This window comes from Diabrotica undecimpunctata, chromosome 5 (genome assembly GCF_040954645.1).
Source record: "Diabrotica undecimpunctata isolate CICGRU chromosome 5, icDiaUnde3, whole genome shotgun sequence".
NCBI lineage: Eukaryota > Metazoa > Arthropoda > Insecta > Coleoptera > Chrysomelidae > Diabrotica > Diabrotica undecimpunctata.
The window spans coordinates 134,555,949-134,577,650 of record NC_092807.1 but is presented as its reverse complement, the minus strand read 5'-3'; the positions used below and the strand labels follow the sequence as shown (position 1 = coordinate 134,577,650).

Here is a 21,702-nt window from a genome sequence, read left to right as displayed (position 1 = left end):
CCCATTCCTTTTGAGAACTCGATGGACAGTTCGAGCATTCACGTTAACTTCCCTAGCAATTTGTACACTATTGCAGGGTTCACTAGCTTCCACAAAAGCACAAATATCAATATCCTTGTTTTGACACTCCTCATCGACAGGTCTAACACGTGGTTCATTACCACCATGACACTTTTTACAACTGTTTACACATCCCGAAGTTTGAAAATGTTTAATGGTACTTTTAACTGTTGTAACACTTGATGGAGATCTATTTTCGAAGGCAATAATAAATAAATCAATTACTTCGCGTATCGAATGACCCTGAAAGTACCATGTTACACTTTTTCTTGGACGGTATACAACGTAATAGGCATTTTATTAATTATTTGTTTATTCTTTCAGAACTTCGTTTGAAATTTTTACATGTTAACATGTTACAGCGATTGCCATTTTGTTGTATGGTTAATAAAACAATGTCGTGATCTGTATATATATATTATACATATACATATATATATATATATATATATATATATATATATATATATATATATATATATATATATATATATATATATATATATATATATATATATATAAAGTGAACAGCTAAATTATGTTATATTATCATTATTTCGAGAACCGTCGAGTTTTGAGGTAAATTCCAAAACAGGTCGATATAAAATACCCATCTTATAACGTACATGGAGTGGGGATGACGTCACCGGTGTGGGTGTAGTGACATAACCGTTACTTTTTTTAATAGAAATTTGTATAATGCGACACCTCATTTGAAGGAGAATTTAATTCTCTATTTAAGGACATTACATTTTTAACTAAAATCATTTTTTAAGGGTACAAAAACAATTTTATTTTTTAATTTAAATTTAACTAAATTACAACTAAAGATTTAATTCATAATGTACTTTAAAATAACCAAATTATGCATAACAATTATTTTAAATTAAATGTTCGAAATGCCATCCATCGGTTGCTGCCATAAATTTCTGAAGTAAATACTTCAAAAAGCAAAAATAAGTAAAAATAATAATGGACACAAAAAGTTATCTCATAAACACTGAAACTTTTTGTCAAATGTTAATTTAAGAAAAGTGATAGTGGCATAATTACTGTAATATTTATTGACGTAAATGTTTTGATTTTGTGAATTGTCATCACATCAGTTGTCAATTGTAATTTTAACTTTTGAATACTAAATTATGGCTCACCTAAATGAAACACAATGCATAGAAATATTAGTTCTTAGCGGATGCGGAGATAAAAAAAGAATACAGAACGAGGTATGCAATTTATTCAACTCGAAATATCCCGACAGACCCAACAGCCAATCAACAGTAAGTAAAATAGTCCGAAAATTTGGAGAAACTGGGCACGTTAAACATATTCCAAACTCTGGGCGTCCTAAAAATGAAGACAATGTGAAACTTGATATTTTATTAAATGTACATGACAATCCCCACAGTAGTTCAACACAAATGGGTGAATATGCTGGAGTTTCCCAACGATCGGTATTACGTATTTAAAAAAAGAAAAATACCATCCCTACAAAATTCAACTACATCAGGAATTAAACGACGACAATCCCGATCGCCGGCTTCAATTTTCTGAAATTATGCAGGATTTATATATCTGCAATCAACATTTCATCAATCAAATCCTTTTTTGGAGTTTCCAAATTGCAGATATTGGAGTCAAGAAAACCCACATTGGATGACTGAGTCACCCACGCAATATCCTCAGAAAGAAAATGTATGGGCAGGGATCATTAATAACAGAATCATTGGACCTATTTTCTTTGAAGAAAATCTAACAGGAGAACGTTATTTAACTTTTTTGAGAAATCAACTTATATCTGTCCTTGCTAACATGTATCCAAATGCCAATAATCCAAATTTACCTAGTGAAAATATCTGGTTTCAACAAGATGAAACCAAGATGCATTACGCACGTGAAGTACGTCAATTTTGAAATCATTGCTTTCCCAGGAGGTGGATCGGAAGACGAGGTTTTATAGAGTGGCCAGCAAGGTCGTCAGATCTAACATCTCTAGACTTTTTCCTGTGGGATTACATCAAATCAAAAGTTTATGTCAATAGGCCCTAAAAATTACAGGACTTGAAAGATAGGATTAGGCATGAAATGACTCTAATTACTCCAGAAGTCATCCGCAATGTACTTGATGAATGTGTCCGTAGATTCGCATATTGTCAAGAAACCGATGGATGGCATTTCGAACATTTAATTTAAAATAATTATTATACATAATTTGGTTACTTTAAAGTACATTATGAATTAAATAATTAATTGTAATTTAGTATACCGATTTCTATTTAAAAAAATTAACGATTACGTCACTACACCTACACCGATGACATCATCCGTATTCATGTACGTTATAACATGGGTATTTTATAACAAAAATCGACCTGTTTCGGAATTTCCCTCAAAACTCGACGGTTCTCGAAATAATGATAATATTCCATAATTTAGCCGTTCACTGTATATATATATATATATATATATATATATATATATATATATATATATATATATATATATAAATATATATATTTGAAATCAAAAAATTTAATATATACCAGAATTTATATTTTGTTGCTGATTTTAATGAGTATGTAACAAATAGTTATAAGTCTATTATATTAATTAGTTACTAAATTATAAATTATTATATAGTTAGACTAATGTATATTATAATTTAGTCGAGCTAAATATATTTTATCAAAGAATATGTCTATAAATGTATTTTAATGAAAAACCAATATTTTAAATTATAATGTAAACGCGAAAAGTAATTTTAATGATTACATTAGAGTAGATGGCAAAAATGAAATGAACACCTCGCGGAAATGAAAAAAAAAGAACTACAGTTAGAAAGTAATTTAAATTTTTTTAACTAAAATGTAATCACTTCTGCTAACTGCAATTCTGAGCAGCACCCACTAGTGCCTAAGTTCCCGAGGGATCTTTGTTGTCTTCTATAAATCAAACATACACTACTTGTTTACTGTATTTTGTTTCTTTTTCTACTTTTCCTTTTTTATTTTTGTTTTTGTTTTGAACAAGATAAATTTAAGTTAGAAGGTCAATTTTAAGACTAAAAAAATAATCAAAAAAGTTTACCACTCATACTCCATGGCTTACCTCTAAAACCTTCCCTGTGGAAGGGAGGGGAATCGATTTATTAAGAATCTGTACGTCGTGGAAAAATTTTTTCAAATAAAAACTGTAGCTGAGATAATTTTAAACAAAAATATTTATTTGCACTTTTTGTTTAAAATGTATCATTCCCTCAGAAACAACGCTTGAAGTAACCGCCTATTTTGAATGTCAGTTACGCGCTCGAAATTAATTTTAAATAAAATTTGTGTCAACTCGACGGTATCAACGGTTACAATTTGATATCTTTTGATCAGGGTGTCGTATCCACAAAAATAGTTTGGGTTAGGCTTTGACCGTAGGATAGTGAAGTCGTTTTACCCTGTCGCATTTCGGATTAACGCCCGAAAAATAATTTATGACTCTAGGTACAGCCACTCTGTTATGCTTTCCCTTTTCTACCTGCTTTGTGGTACCGAACCTCCTACTGGTCGGCTGTAGTACTTGAGGATAAATCAGCGCTACCAAAATAATTTTTTTTATAAACCGTGAAAAACCGCAAATTGAATGCTTTGTGATGATAATTTATTGAAAAAACTTCGCAAGTTCGCAAAATGAGTGAGGAGGAATTAAGTAAGGAAAATAAAAGGATTCGTTTGCATCCAAAAACCCTCGACTTGCAACAAGGTATTAAAATCTCAATCAGAAATATCATTTATAACATGTACAAAGCAAAACAACATGTTACAAGAAAGACACTTATTCAAAAAATAAAGGACAGAGAACTTTGTGATATGGGTTTGACCAGTTTATCAAAAGTATTAAAAGCTATGGGTTTTAGATACAAACAAACCAATAATCGTAAAGTGTTGTGCGAGCTGTCCAATGTTGTTGGAAAAAGGTGGAAATTTATAAGAAACTATTTAAAAAACAAGAATTCCGAATTTGCCAGACAATTTGTGTGTGATGAAATATGGATTTTTGCGAAAGTAAATAATACCAAATCATCCTGGCAAGATGATTCTACCAAATGCTATTCGAGTACTAGTGCGAGTAATGGCAAAAGATATATTATATTGCATGCAGGAAATACAAAAGGTTTTATACCCAATGCTAGTCTTATTATTTATAATTACCACGGAAATATGGACGCCGATATTTTTGAACATTGGTTTGAGGAAAAATTATTAAAAAATCTGGAAAATCCATCATTAATGGTCTTAGACAATGCTTCGTATCACACCAGGGAGGAGAAAAAGTTTCCCACAAGCAGCTGGAAAACAGAAGACTTAAGAAAGTGGCTGTCGGAGAAAAATATAGAACACGAACATCTAGTTTTAAAAGCTGAATTATTAAATAAGTGCAAAGAACACATTACTGAGAAAAAATTTACACATATTTACACCATATCACTGCCAGTACAATCCAATTGAATTGGTGTGGGGCATCACTAAAAACTACTATGATAAACATGCATGTAAGACCACCGACGAAGCCAGCGTTTTACAACTCCGGTAAGATGCACTAAACCAAGTCAATGAAGAACAATAGCGGTAATGTATTGAGCATACTAAAAAAAAATTTTAGAGTAATATGAAATAGAACAAGTTATTGATGAAGTAAGACCTTTAATTATTCGTAATGATGAAGATTCAGATGAATCAGATACCGAGTCAGATAGTGATGATACCTGTCCATAGATTAAGACGTAGATAGAAAAATTAACACAAAAGGGTACCAACCACCAAAAAAAAATAAAAAAAAAATAAAACAAAAACCGCACGCAGGAGAGAGCCGGAGGCACGCCGCATGACGGTTTTGAACGCAAGCACCAAAAAAATTAGATTAGCAAGTAAGTTAGATTAAGGACATAACTGGACGAATGACTGGGTATTAGAAGACGGATGAAAGGATTCGATGCTTGCTCAATTGTTTTGACCGGTAGTGATAAAACCAAATGGGCTAACCTACCACTTAAATGTAAATACACGGAAATCTCCCATTGCCTGACGGGTATACCGCGAAATAGTCGAGACCTGGCTCCAAAGACCAGGGGCGGAGGAAAGCCGGGGCTGGTTGTACCGTAGGAGGACAACCTACCTCAGTGGGTTTGGGAAGGTGTATGTGGGAAGTAGGAATAAGTCTTTGTTTTATATAGATATATATTTTTATAGATATATTTATAAAATATATAAAAATAAAAATATAATACAAAATTTTGAACACCCAGTATTAACATTGGCAAATTTTTTTATGTTTAAATAAAAATAGAGATTAGTACACGCTGAAAAAGAATTTTTATTTTTTCAGCATAAATATTAACCACAATATTAATTTTTGAAGTTGCATGTGTAATATGAAAAGTTTTTTAAAAACTTTAAATATTTCAAAAACGGCTATTTTTTCGAGAATGGTATCCCATTAAAAATCGACCCAGAATTTTGCGTAGATTCTAAAAAAAATAACAAAAAGCACAGTTTCTATTTAAAATAAGAAACTTAATGGCGACTTCCGGTACAACCGGAAGTGCTAGAATGCAAAGATTTAAAAAATAAATAATGCTTTGCATAACCCATTATTCCAAGTTTGCAGAAACCAGTGACGACCAGAACTTTGAAAACATGTTGCGTGAATGACCCTGTATATTTCATACTCAATGTTTATCAATTTACATTATGATATTCAATTATTATAAAACATAATACAAAGTTATTTTATTAAAAAAAATTCCTAATGTCGTATTATCAAATTAAGAAAACCGTACATTTTTAATTTGAGAACCGCTGACTACCTGAGGCAAATCTGAACAGACACTTTTATTACTTATGCGACAGGCTAAAACGATCCTACTATAGTTATAACACTCTAAACGTAAAAGATACGTGTGGTTAGTATCCGCGTAAAAAGTTTTGTACGTAATTGTAACGTGTTGTTATTATTAACGTAAAAATAAGATATCTGCAAAATCAAATGTTACCTAAAGCGTCCTCTTACTGAGAAAGAATTGGAGGAAATTATAAATAAAAGTGACTTCAGTGATTTAAATGATACAGAAGATGATATAGAGAAGGCGACGACAGTATGGAAGATAGAGACTATGATCCTACACAGGACGAAGAAAATTGATGAAACCTGGGCAGATACACCAGCAGAAACTCACAAAGAAACAAGAAATACATGATCTCGTAAAAGAATTAAAATTACGCAGCAGCTGTCATCAGAATCAACATATACTGATAACCGTATTAAACAAAAAAGTGTGTTATAATATGGGATAAACAGTCTTTAGTAGGCAAAAACGGTTATAAGTGGAGTAATAATTTACCAATAAATGATGAAGGTCGTAAAGTCGCATCCAGAAATATTGTTTACATCCGTCCAGGTCCAACCAACTTAGCTAAAGATGCTATAGAACCCATAGATGTCTTTAATTTATTTTTTACAAATCAGATTCTGGACAGAAGTACCAGACAAAAAAAGCTACTGTTTTAGAAACGACATTGCCTGAACTGAAAGCGCTGTTGGGTTTGTTATTTTTATCTGCGGCTTTAAAAAATAATCACCTCTCAGCTGACTTTTTGTTTGATAGCTCTTATTGTGAAGAGTAACGATAAGTAAAGAAAGGTTTAACTTTTTGATCAATTCTTTACGATTTGATAACTTGTTGACAAGAGAAGAACGTAAAAAAGAAAGTAGTTTTGCTCCAATATCTAAAATTTGGAACTTGTTTATTGAAAACTAAGTCAAATATTATAAAACTAGTTCATATATGACAATCGACGAACATCTCGACAATACGATTTCATGGCAGGTGTCCATTTCGCATGCAGTTTGCGATGTGGCTACGAAACATGTAATAAATGCAACACCGTATCTGGGTAAATCTACTGTAACCAACGGCATTTCTTTAGCAGAACATTTTGTCACAAGCCTGACGAGACCTTTACATGAAAGTGGACGTAATGTGATAATGGACAACTGGTTGTCCAGCATCTCTCTTGCGAATAAATTATTATCTTCCTCTTACAATTTGACAATGGTCGGAACACTCTGAAAAAATAAAGGAGAAATACCTCCTGAATTGCTCGACAACAAAACTTGAAAGTTTGGCGGTTCAAGTATGTTTGTATATGATAAAAACATGACTTTATTATCTTATAAACCTAAGCAAAATAAAACAGTTCTTTTACTTACAACTATGCATTTTTCTGGAAACATTAATCATTAAACAACAAAACCCGAAATAATCCATACATATAATTCAACTAAAGGAGCTGTAGATACGTTTGACCAAATGTCTCAGAACATTTGCTGTAATAGGAAGACTAGAAGGTGGCCGCTATGCATATTTTACAATATGATGAATATTGTAGGAGTAAACGCTTTTGTAATCTACCATCACAATGCAACTAAAAACAAACAGGAGCCATTATCATGATTAAATTTCATGCTGAAACTTCATGAATAATTAACGAAGCCGTGGCAACAAATAAGACTCCAATCAGTACCAACTTTATCAAAAAGTCTCAAAGAGAGTATATCCTTACTTTTGAATTTAACGCATGTTGCTGAAGATCACCGAGGTCTCCAAGGGAAAGGAAAACGGACTTTTGAAAGGAGTTTATGCTCTACAGCAAAGAAACGAATGACAACTACCAAATGTTACAAGTGTGGGAGTGCCTTGTGTGGAGAGGATCAAATATAAATGTGTATGGAACGTATACATTAATAGAAGGTTGTCGTTTCTATATATATATATATATATATATATATATATATATATATATATATATGCAAACCTAGTAAAGTGAGCTGCTAAAAGATAAAGATAACACGTGGGTGAGTTGTTTCCTGCAAATTCACCAATGGTGTCAAGCACAAAATTTTTAGATTACGTTCTTTGTCTCTAAGTTTTTTTTATCAATAAGTTTACCCTTCAAATTTAGGTTTGTTTAAAGATAGCTTAGTGCGATTATTTTGTTGATCCTCTTTTAGGTCTTGGATGGTTAACAAAATAACTACTTGTAATTCCAAAACAGGGTTTCTTGAAAGGGCATGAGCTTCTTGGTTTGTTTCGCCTGGAGAATATGTAATAGTAAAGTCATATTGAGAGAAATAGTATACTAGGTCTCGAAGTTCTTCATCGGTTCGTGCTTTTATTTTAAGATTTTCTAACGGCGTATGATCTGTGATTATCTATAACGTGAAACTTTGTACTATTAGCCAATGCTGTCGATAACTTAGCGCTTCTTTTGTTGCGAGACACTCCAAATAAACTGCTTTTTTCTTTGCTTGTGATGGAGTGAATTCCTCTGACAGATAGGTCATCGGGTGTCTTGTAGCTATTTTAAAACTGCTTTAACTCCTAAAGCACTGGCATCTATAAAAAAACGTTCTTTTTTGTGGATCAAAAATTGATATAATTGGACTCTGGCAGATATTCTTTAATTCGAATGAAGTTTGCCTCGCATTCATATGTCCATTTAAACTCTGTTTAATTACCTCGTATGATCTGGAATGTATTTATGATAAAAATTCATTTTTTTCTGGGAACTGACGAATATTTTTCTGTTTTAGAGGTCTGGGAAAATATTTAATAGATTTTTTAAGTTATCATGATGTGGTCATTTGCACACTATATTTTGATAGTTTTAGCAGAAACTTTTTTTGCCGGAGTGTACAAAATAATAATTCTATGTGATAAAGATGTTGTTCAAATTCAGAAAAAAAGAATAAAATAAAAAATATAATTTACGCAAAAGCCCTGAATTCCGTAACGTCAAATTGAAATGCCAAGTATTCGTTGAAAAATTACTGGAGATATGTTTCAATTAAAAATTAATTTCTTCCATTGATAATGGCCGCATTGTGTAACAAATGCCGTCTTATAGCGATCTTTTTCTCTTACTGGTATTGTCCAAAAAGCTGAATTAATATCCAAAACTGTATATCACTTGTAATTACTAGACTTTACGGTTGTGATTCTCGTAACAAAATTTTGTTCAGTTCACGAAAATCAACAGAGTCTAAATTAGAGAGAGTCTTTTAGATCGTCTTCCTTCTTATTTCTTATAGGTATACCAAGGTTACTAGAGCATCAAAACGAGATTCAGATTTCTGTAATTTGGTTATTTGACTTTTAGTTTCACATTCATGAACTTCACATTCAATGAAAACATTTTTAAGTTATTACACCAGAATGTAAAAAGGTTTAGGAAGATAACAAATAAAGAGAAAAGGAATGAATTGTCACATAGAAAACTATATTGACAATTGTTTCATATATTTTACTAAAATGTAATTTAATGCTGTCTAATCTAATTTTTTTTGCTTTTGCTATTGTTATTAATTATCCTAATTTATTTATAGAAAAAAAGACTTATAAAAATCGATTTTCTTTTGAGGTATCTAAATATAACTAACTCGTTTTATTCTATAAAAAAATTACTTAATAAATTTGTTCTATTAAGGAGAAAAACGATTTTGTCTGCTAACCAAGTTCAATCCAGAATTGTGGTAGGTAGCCAGCTTTCATTAAACATACAGAAGTTATAATTTGAGGACTGAATAGTATTTCATGAATGGATGGCAAATAAAGGTAATGAATGATGCTTAATTAACTTAATTAGCATGAGAGAACTTAACGCGGACTGTAGTCATTAATACAGAAATATATATCTGAATAGCCGCCACTTCTTTGGGCCTTTGACTTAAATATTCCAAACATAGAAGTTGTAATTAAAATACTAAAAAAATTATGTAGAATAAATATTATATATACACACCGCCAAAATTAACGGAACACCTTAAAAATGGGAAATATTAGATGTCTCGAATTTCCTAAACCTGTTGTCCGATTTTAGTGATTTTTTTAGTATGTTATAGTTATATTATTTAAGAATATCGATGTAATAATATTGTTGCTAGACAGGTCAATGTCATTTTATACCGGGTGTAACAATCATACTGTGTTTTTTTCCTTTTAAAGTTCGGAACACCCTGTGGAATATTCTAGCATATATAAAATATTGAAATTAAAACTCAATTATAGCCTCAGGCTTTCTTAATATTTTCTTGTTTGAATTATTTGCTTGTGTTTGATAATAAAAAAAATAGGTACGTTAACAATTAGCCATGTTTTTCATCAATAAATCCTCATTTTCTGCTTAATTTAATAAACAAGTCTAAAGTAGGCTATGAGAAGTTAACAATTTAATACACACACCGGCAAATTTAAAGGAACAAGTTATTAATGCAATATTTCTTTATATTTGTATTTTATAGACTATATCTACAAAGCTTTGAATGCTCCTTGTCACAAGAAAGTCTTAAATGTCAAAATGTCAAATTAATTTGTTTATTTGTATTGTGTTTAATTGATAAGTTAATTTGATTGAGTTTGTTGGATGTGATTTTTCTTTTGATTTGTTCTAATCAGTGGTGTTCTTATTGCAAAGAGTAAGTAAAAACGGGTGACTTAATACCGACTGATATTGCTAGGGCCGTAACAATGGTCGAACGTACAGGGAAGTTGCTGAAATATTTGGTAAATCACCGTCAACCACCCATCGTTGTGTAAGTCGTTGGAGACAAACCGGGGAGTATGTAAGAAGAAGGGGACAAGGTAGAAAACGTTTAACCACGGTTGTAGATGATCGATTTATAACGTTGCAAACATTACGTAGTAGACGTCAAACGACAGTTCAAACCAAAAACCTGTTCATGGTTTGAGACCAACCTGGTCTCAAGTCATATGTGCCAATAAAAGCTCCCAGACTCCAGAGACACCATCGTTAGCACGACTACAATTTGGTCGAGTACATCAAAATTGGAATGATAACCCCTGGAGTCAAATTCTATTTACGGACGAGAGCCGTTTTTGTGTAAATTAGATCGACGGTAAAGAAAGATTGTATCGACGCCAAGGAGAACGAAATGCCCCTTTCAATTTTACTACGACCGTACCTTTTGGTGGAGGTTCAATTATGGCGTGGGGCGGTATATGTTTGGGAGCAAGAACAGAGTTAGTGGTGATTGATGATGGAGCATTAACAGCAGATAGGTATATCAGAGATATTCTCCAAGACCTTGTGGTACATTTTGCGCCATATATTGGCGAAAATTTTATTTTAATGCAGGATAATGCGCGCCCACACGTCGCAGGCTGTGTAAGAGATTTCTTATTACAAGTGGGTATAACAACGATGAATTGGCCAGCTTGTTCCCCAGACCTGAACCCGATAGAGCATGGGTGGGACATGCTAGGTAGAAAACGTAGGGCACGGGTTCCTGCTATTCAAAACAGAGAGGAAGTCAGAATTGCTTCGATTGAGGAATATGAGAGACTGCCTCAACAACTGATCGATAGCGTTATTAGTATGAGATAACGAATAACTGCAGTTGTAAGGGCTCGTGGGGGAAACACACGCTATTAAAGCCAAAAAAATGCATAAAAAAACCAATTTAAGTTCAAACTGTACAATAAAGTTAATGTGTTTAAAATCCGTATTTTGTTTGAGTCTGACATCTTTGTGTTTTATTTCTTCTTAAACAGGTTTCATATTGTACTACCATTGTAATATAAATTCAAAATACTTTACCAACATTTGTATTATAATATTATCTAAACAATATTAACAATATATTATAGACTAAAGAGAAAATACTCAGATTTTATGGTTGTTCCTTTAAATATGCCGGTGAAACTAAGCAGAATATGAGCATTTATTGATGAAAAACATGGCTAGTTGTTAAAGTACCTAACTAATTATCAAACACAAGCAAATGAATCAAAAAAGAAAATATTAAGAAAGCCTGAGGCTATAATTGAGTTTTAATTTGAATATTTTATATATGCTAGAATATTCCACAGGGTGTTCCGAACTTTCAAGAAAAAACACAGTATGATTGTTACACCCGGTATAAAATGACATTGACCTATCTAGCAACAATATTATTACATCGATATTCTTAAATAATATATCTATAACATACTAAAAAAATCACTCAAATCGGACAACAGGTTTGGGAAATTCGAGACATCTAACATGACCCATTGTTAAGGTGTTCCGTTAATTTTGCCGGTGAGTGTATATATATATATATATACATATATATATATATATATATATATATATATATATATATATATATATATATATATACAGTGATTTTCAGATAAAACTATCCACCTTATAACTTTTGAATTTCTAATTTTAAGGAAATCGCAAAAACACGTCAATTAATATTTGAAGAGAGAGATATTATAATAAATTTGGCTTAAAGTGATTAGTTTGTCAGATAGACAATTTTGCTTTTTTACACTTTGCAAAAAAGAATCGAAATTGTAGGTTTATACTACAAAAATAATAATTGTGCAAGAGGTATTTTAGGTATAGCATAAAACCGTGGAGCAATAGAATTATAAAATTTGAGCTCTTTTGCTTTTTTATTATCAATAAATTTCTTTGGCAGAGCATGTAATCGATAAAGAGCATATTATGGATTTTGATAACATTAAAATTTTATGTAGTGAAAGTAATAAATTCAAAAGGACTTTTTTGGAAATGGTTTGTATTAGCAAAAGTGATAATAATTTAAACAAAAGATCAGAAATTCAAAATCTAAGCAAAATTTATAATTATAATATTTCTTTATAATCTATATATGAAACTTGTAAAATATCACATTTTGATTTAATTTTCGATATATCTATTACATTTTTTCAGACATATATCAATGGTGAATAAATAAAGTTACTAAACAAAAAAGAATTTTTAAACAAAATTTTATTTTTGGCAATATAATTGTCAATCGAGCTACATCATAAAACGTTTTCAGAATTTATATTCTATCATCAGTGTGTCATAAAAGTATATAACCACTTTAATTAAAAAAAAAAACATGAAATTTAAAATTTTGACCAAGGTTAATACAAAATATGGTACACTTAGTAAGTATTAACCACATTTTGTATTAACCTTGGTCAAAATTTAAAATTTTATGTTTTCTTTAATTAAAGTGGTTATATACTTTTAGAACACACTGATGATGGAATATAAATTCCGAGAATGTTTTGTGGCGTAGCCCGATTGTGTGTTTTAATTATATACCTTTTATAAAGGATTTTTAAATAAATTTTTTAATAGTCCAAAACAAAGAAAATCACCTCGGAAAAATCACGGAATTCACCGAAAAATGGAAGATCAAAATTAACGCAGAGAAGACACAATTCATCATATTCACCCAGGAGACGAGTCCACCAGTGCTAGAAATTACTGTCGGAAGAAACAGGATTCAATCAGGAGAATGAGTTAAGTACCTAGGAGACCACCTCGACATCGAAGGCCAAGAAGATTCAATTATACCAGGCCTACGTTACATCGGTTATACTGTACGCTGTCCCATTTTGGAGTTCCATCGCGGACTACAACTGAAAGAAACTCGAAGCAACAGAAACATAATGCTATAAGATCATCGATGGATCAACATGGAAAGAACGAGTAAAAAAACGCAACCATCAAAGAAAGGCTCCAGTACACACCACTGAAGGAGGTGGCTGAGAAAAGGACCAGATAATTCTTCCACCAAGCCACAAGAAGACTCCTTAAGACCAGAGACATCCTCGCGAAAAATCATACCCAGAGGATGTTTAGAACAACTTATAGACTGATCGACCATCTGATCAGGGTCTAGCCGGGTGGTTGCCGAAGACAACCAATCAGGAAGTAAGAAAGATGTCAAAAACAATTACCTACCAAAGAAGTAGCCAGGAGTCCATGACAGAAAAATTCAAGATCCAAGAGAAAGAAAATTAATATCATGCGGTGCAACAGCGGGATGTGAAGAAGAAAGAAGGCAAAATCTTAAGTTAATAGTAAGTGTGAAATGTAAATGTTATTAGGGCAATATGTTTTTATTTTTATTTCTTATTTTTAACCTTTATTTATTATTTTAGTTAAAACTTCCACAAGTGTTCCTGATAAGGAGGTAAATAACTCGAAACACGTGCAGAAAAATGGTGGAATTCGAATTGAAATAAAATAAAATCTTTTATTTTCGTATATATATATATATATATATATATATATATATATATAAATATATATATATATATATATATATATATATATATATTTATATATATATATATATATATATATATATATATATATATAAATATATATATATATATATATATATATATATATTTATATATATATATATATATATATATATATATATATATATATATATATTGACAGAAAAGACAGTCAAGATTTGATTTCACGTACAAAGCGTCTATGTATCTGTTTATAGATACGTATTTCGCCCTTATAGGGCTCGTCAGAACAGCTAGTCATAGGCGTTCTTAACGTGAAAAATAAATCTTTTCTGTCTTCTAAGAAGCAACACTAAAATGGCTTCGAAATGGACGCAATAGCGACATCTGATATCAAATCTGTAAAATAGTTTCGAAACACAATTCAGATTTCTGCCCTAATCTGGGCCTTCTAAAAATTGTAACGCAAAGCAGACGTTGATAAAGATGTTAATAGACACATGGGGAATCTAAAATTTGCATTCCATGACATATCTCTGCAACTAAGCAACAGATACATAGACGCTTTGTACGTGAAATCAAATCTTGACTGTCTTTTCATTTTATTCGGATCTACTCTGTATGAGTACAAGAAACCAATTCGCTAATGATTTCTGCTTAGTTGATTTCCGTGGTTAGTACAATTAAACCTAGAGCTAAGATTAATACTATTATAAAAATTAATATTAAACTCACCAGTCTTCCGGGTTGACCCGCGTTAATTTCCATTGCGCCGAGCTTTCGACATCCCCTCTGATGTCTTTTTCAGGGCTTCCGAGGTCTCAGTTTCCCGAATCCCCAGACACTACTACACTGATCACTATTCACTTCACTACAATGTAGTGGTGCCTGGGGACTCGGGAGACTAAGACCTCGAAGCCCTGAAGAAGACATCAGAGATGATGGCGGAAGCTCTGCGCAATGGAAATCAATGCGGTTCAACCCGGAAGACTGGTGAGTTTCATATTAATTTTAATAATAGTATTAATCTTAGCTATAGATTTACTATATATATATATATATATATATATATATATATATATATATATATATATATATATATATATATATATATATATATACCATGAGGTCCATATGTATGGAATAAATTCATTTTTGGCGTTATTATGTACTATCTGAAAAAAATCTAAAACAGGTCGATTTTTATTCTTAAATTGACAATTTACAGTATAAAAATATTATTCGCTTCCAGCACCCCGTTGAATTATAAGTACCCTCTCGAAAATTTTAAATAACAAAGGGGGTCGTGTGGCACCTTGTTAGATAGCAACTTTAGTCCTCTGTTCAGAAATATAAAGTTTTTTAAGTTGGTGCAATTATAACCCAGAAAATTGATTTTGAAGATATAAAATTTCGATAATGTCTCTTTCACAAAACTTTAGGTTGAATAAAGATAATAGTATCACATAATATTTAGAATGTATTTTTTAATGTAATTTTCAATTAAATTAAATGTTCAAAATGACCACCATTCACTTCTTGACAATATCCAAGGCGATTTTGGAATTCTTGCACAACATTTTGTACGACCTCGGGGGTTCTTTTGTTAATTTCTTCCGTTATCCTAACCTTTAAATCAGCAATACTGTTTGGTCTATTAAAATATACTTTAGATTTTAAATAACCCCATAAGAAGTGATCGAGAGGTGTCAAATCGGGGATCTAGCTGGCCATTCGATCTTTCTACGTCTTCCAATCCACCTATTGGAAAAAACCTCGTTTAAATAATTTCTAACTATACGTGCAAAATGCGGAAGAGCTCTGTCTTGTTGGTAGTAAATAGATCGATTTATCTTATTTGGATTATTGACATCAGGAAAAAATCTTCGTAATGTAGACACTAAAAAGTTAATCAAAAGATCTAGATAAACCTTACCATCAACTGTGCCCTCAAAAAAATAAGGACCAATAATTCTATTGTTAATGATACAGCCCGAATATTAATTTTCGTAGGATATTGCGCGAGTCTCACACACTAAGTGAGGATTTTCTCTAGAGTTTGTTAATCGTTCCGTTTAAATGAAACGTCGCTTCATTAGAAAAAACTATTTTGTTTGTGAACTGCAAATCTGCGTTCAATCTGTCCATCATTATTTTACAGAACTCTTGTCCTCTATCGGGATAATCTTCATTTAACTCCAGAACCAACTGAACTTTGTAAGGGTGGTATTTTTCTTTATGCAAACCTCTCAAAATAGATGATTTACTTACATCATTGACAGCGACCTGTTTTCGAGTTTTCTTGTGTGGATTTTCCTCAATCTCTAGAAGTACATCTAACTCTATTTCATCAGTAAATTTAACATTTCTACCTGGTTTTTCAATATTTTTTGCATGTCCAGTATAACGAAACTTCTTTTCAATTATTCTTACTGTAGACTGTGAAACTTGTTGTCCAGGGTATTTATTATTAAACATTCACAAACCTCCTTTTGAATTCTTGTTTTATTATCAAAACCAATCAAAATTAAAATGTCTATTCTTTGAGTCTTGGACAAATGAGCCATAATTAAATCTAATACGCGCACAAATATTATACTGACGTCTTTTAGTAATTTTAAATACCTAAATGACAGCAGCCTAGTAGATTCATATCAATTGTTTATTAGGCTTTTCGACTAATATTATTATCTTCAAAGTTTTTTCCCTAATGTTTAGCAGAACAGATACAAAAATACCTGATTATTTCTAAAGTATATTTTAATAGTCCAGGCAATATTACTGATTTAAAAGTTAGGAGAACGGAAGAAACTAACAAGATAACCCCCGAGGTCATACAAAATGTTGTACGAGAAAGTCAATAATGGTGCTCAAGTTGAACATTTCATTTAATTGTAAAAATCAATTTTCTCCGTTATGATTGCACTCAACTCAAAAAACTTTATATTGCTGAACAGAGGACTAAAATCCCTTTCTAACAAGGTGCCACACGACCCCCTTTGTCATTTAAAATTTCCGAGGAAGTGCTTATAATTCAAAGAGGGTGCTGAAAGGGGATAATATTTTCATACTGTAAATTGTCAATTTAAGAATAAAAATCGACATGTTTCAGGTTTTTTTCAGATAGTACACAATAACGCTAAAAATGAATTTATTCCATACATATGGACCGCATGGTATATATACGAGTATATATATATATATATATATATATATATATATATATATATATATATATATATATATATATATATATATATATACTCGAACTGTGCAAAGTAATACGGAAAAAGATTGCAGAAGATATAAAAACCTACAATGAACGACTTGTACAAAATACAATCGAGAACCGTAAAAGCTATAGGAAAACCAAGAGTAAGTTGGCAATCGGTAGAAAGCAAATAATAGCATTGGGAAACAACAACGGAAGGATCACAAATAGGGATGAAATAATAGAACATGTAACCGAATTCTACGAGGGTCTATATAAAGCTCCGGAAGCACAAGAAATAGGCGAAGTTGCGGTTCAAGAAGATGTACCAGATGTTCTCGTGGATGAGGTAGAGGCAGCTCTTAAGAGCATGAAGAACGGCAAGGCAGCCGGTAATGACGGTGTTACAGCCGAACTTCTAAAGATTGCTGGGAAAACAACTTGGAAAATCCTAGCAAAAATATACACAGACTGCCTAAAATCGAGACATATTCCAAAAAAGTGGAATTCAGCCAACATAATCCTCATTCACAAGAAAGGTAGCAAGGAAGACATTAGAAATTATAGACCGATCAGCTTGCTGCCTGTGATATACAAGGTATTCACCAAAATCATTAACAACAGAATACAGAACACACTTGACGCTGCACAACCTCGAGAGCAAGCAGGCTTTAGAAGTGGCTTCAGCACAATGGATCATATTCAAACATTAAGAGAAGTAATGAGCAGAACAAAAGAATATGATCTACCACAAGCGCTATCATTCATAGACTTCGAGAAGGCATTTGACTCCGTATACCCAAGAGCAGTCATAGAAGCTCTTGTCGACCAAGGAGTAGATAAACCATATGTCGAAACGCTAGCAAATATATACAAAGAGGCCACAGCTAGAGTAAGCATATATGAAAATACCCCAGAATTTCCCACTCAGAAAGGAGTCCGACAAGGAGACACCATATCCCCTAAGCTCTTCACTGCAACCTTAGAAAATATCTTTCGGAAATTAGACTGGAACAACCAAGGTCTATGTATAGATGGAGAATACCTAAACCATCTTAGATTCGCTGATGACATCATTCTAATTGCTAGAAGTCCTGAAGAATTACAACTACAAATTAATGAACTTAATACAGCCAGCAATGAGGTAGGCCTAAAAATGAACCTAGCAAAGACTAAAATAATGTGCAATGATCTGATCGCCAACGTGGAAATAAAAATTAATGAAACCTCGCTAGAAGTAGTAGATGAATACATATACCTGGGACAGCTCATACATAAATCGGGATCACTACTTCCAGAAATCAACAGACGAATAAAACAAGCGTGGTCAGCATTCGGACGAAATTCCATAGTCTTCAAGTTCAAAATGCCACTATACCTCAAGAAGAGAGTATTTGATCAATGCATACTACCCGTCTTGACATATGGATGTGAAACTTGGATATTAAAGAGAGAAATAACGTCGAAACTTCAAGTAACTCAAAGAGCAATGGAAAGATGTATGCTAGGGATAACAAAGAGGGATCGTAAAAGAATTGAATGGATACGGAGGCAAACCCAGGTGACTGATGTAATCCAAAGAATAAAATCCCTGAAATGGCAATGGGCAGGACATATGGCAAGAAGAACAGATAACAGATGGACCACTAGAACAACTATGTGGTACCCCAGGAACGCTAAGAGACCAAAGAGGCGCCCGAATCTCAGATGGGATTATGATATAAGAAAATTAACAGGAACAACGTGGTCTCGAATAGCACAAGATAGAAAAATATGGGCGCAAATGAGCGCAAATTATTAGAACAACGAATAACTAAGACATCGTCGAATAATAATAAGAACATAGAATAACATTGAAATAAGGGAGGCTGCACCGTAATTGGAAACGGTTGATAAAGCTGCACATGATGATGATGATATATATATATATATATATATATATATATATATATATATATATATATATATATATATATATATATATATATATATATATATATCGATATTTTGGTTGGGTCTTGTAGTCAATATTGGCCCTTAAGTAAAACTCTTTAATGTTTGCTAAGCTTTCGAGTTTATTTAACTCTTTTTCAAAACATACTAAAAATTAAAACAAAAAACTACATTAGAACAATGAAGTTGTTGTATCTTCAACAGGCTTACCCTTGTGAGGATTGTTTATAAAATTACTTTACATTTGACATTATTAATATAAGATATTATATTAATAATGTCTATAATATATCTGTATATATATATATATATATATATATATATATATATATACATATATATATACAGATATACAGCTATGTTAAGTAATAAATTTTGATGATGAGACAATGTTTAAACAGTTACATAGGACGATAAAATAACTTTGAACCAAACCTAATATCAGAAAAATACATAATATAAAGAAGGTGGGTGGTGTAAATGTATTGATTTTAAAATTTTGAAGTAATATGTGGCATGATTCTATACCTGAAAGTTCAACTAACTTTCCAATATAATCGTCTTTGCGATCATTAACATTGGTGCCAAGTATTCTACGTTTTTTTACAGTTTAATTTAATTATAATAATAAAAGTAATCTATATATTACTTAATCAAATAATATATTACAATTTGAATGTTTTTTTTTAAACCAATGTTTTATTCCGCTTTGGAACATAAAATAAGTTTATTTTAATTGTATAAAAATTTAACAATACCATAAAATATGGAATTGTGTAATAATTCCATATTTTGTAAGAAGTATCCCATATAAACACAATATTTGTAAGAACTTCTGAGTAAACTGAGAACTGAGTCAACTTCTAATTTTGACTCTGTCAAATAATATACTATATTATTATTATCCAATGTGTAATTTTTGTTTTTTAAAATATATTAGTTAATTTTGACATACATATAGATTATGTAAAAAATGCGAGCTGTCAGACCGGATGCAAAGACCTAAAATGCAGGCGCGAAATAAATAAATCAAGCACCTACCTGTTGTTCGGCGCTGGCAGCTGGTGGTTTCTTTGAGAGTGGAGTTTTGGCGCCTGTGGCTCGACTACGAAGTTTTCGAATCGAACTCTTCACAACAACTCCTGCAACATATAGGATAACAGAGGTAGTTGCGACACAACTTTGTGATTAATAAAAGTTGCGTCGCTCATTATGCCGCGCGGAATAGAGGGCGGAGCAGTTCATGCTTTTTGCGCAGATGCGTTTGCAAAAATATGTTACCGGCCTTTAAAACAATAAAAAAAATTATATATTATAAAATCTTTTAAAATTTAAATATACTAACATAAATATATTAAAACTTATTTTTAAAACATATTTATACATATATTATAGTCTTTCTATTAATTTTATTAGATAAATATATTTTAAATCTCAGTCGATTTGATATAAATCCTTCAACTAAAGAATGTGTATATGGATAAGGTTCTAGTACAGAAATGGCGATAATGATTTTAATTTCCCTTCTTTTAATTTGAATATTGCTTGGGTTGAATGGTTAAAAACAAAAGAATACTGCATTTTTTATGCAAATAATAGTCTCCAATATTTATTCGGCTGCTTTCTGTTCCTTTCTTTAATTTTTTAGAACCTTGATAATGGTGGAGGAGCTCTGTGACGTTTGGTTGTCATATATCGTCTCTTAAAAATTTCGGGCCAATGCATTAATTTTTTTCTAATCCTGAGAAAACTAATGAGTATTTTTGAAAAATTTAAACGCAGAATGAAAAATTACATTATTACCGAGGGCCGAAAGTTCCTAAAAAATTCTATATTCTTTATTTTAGTAAGTTACAGGGGTGAACAAAAAGAGAAAATTAAGTGTGATTTTTAATTTCAAATATCTTATTCAAAAGAAACTTTCTGTTTATTTCAGGGGACTTTCGGCCCTCGGTAATAATGTAATCTTTCAGTCTGCGTTTAAATTATTCCAAAATATTTATTAGTTTTCTCAGGATTCGAAAAAAATGAATGTATGTAAAAAGCATTGGCCCGAAATTTTGCGCTTACGCTCTTACTAAGTGCAAAATGCAATTTTTACAGATTTTTTTTTTGTTTTTGAGATATCATTACGTAAAATTGTGGCAATAAATTATATTGAAACATTTTTTTTTAAAAAACATTAGAAGCAAGCAAATACAACTTAAACGTAAACAAAGAGAAGACTCAAATAATGAAAATATCAAGGAAACAAGGGACGAAGGATTAAATAGAAGTAATGATAGACCAAAAAAAAATAATACAGACAAATTCATACAAATACTTGGGAACAGTAATCAACAACAAAGGAGACATC

General features: G+C 31.6%; 1 protein-coding gene across 1 annotated transcript in view; it reads right to left on the bottom strand.

Moving 5' to 3' along the window:
* Positions 1–20,520, bottom strand: part of Gpb5 (Glycoprotein hormone beta 5) — a 64,426-nt gene extending 43,906 nt beyond the window's left edge. The window contains exon 1 of the mRNA XM_072532754.1: positions 20,388–20,520. The gene's annotated coding sequence lies outside the window, so the exon portion shown is untranslated. The remainder of the gene's footprint in view (positions 1–20,387) is intronic.
* Positions 20,521–21,702: the final 1,182 nt, after the last annotated feature.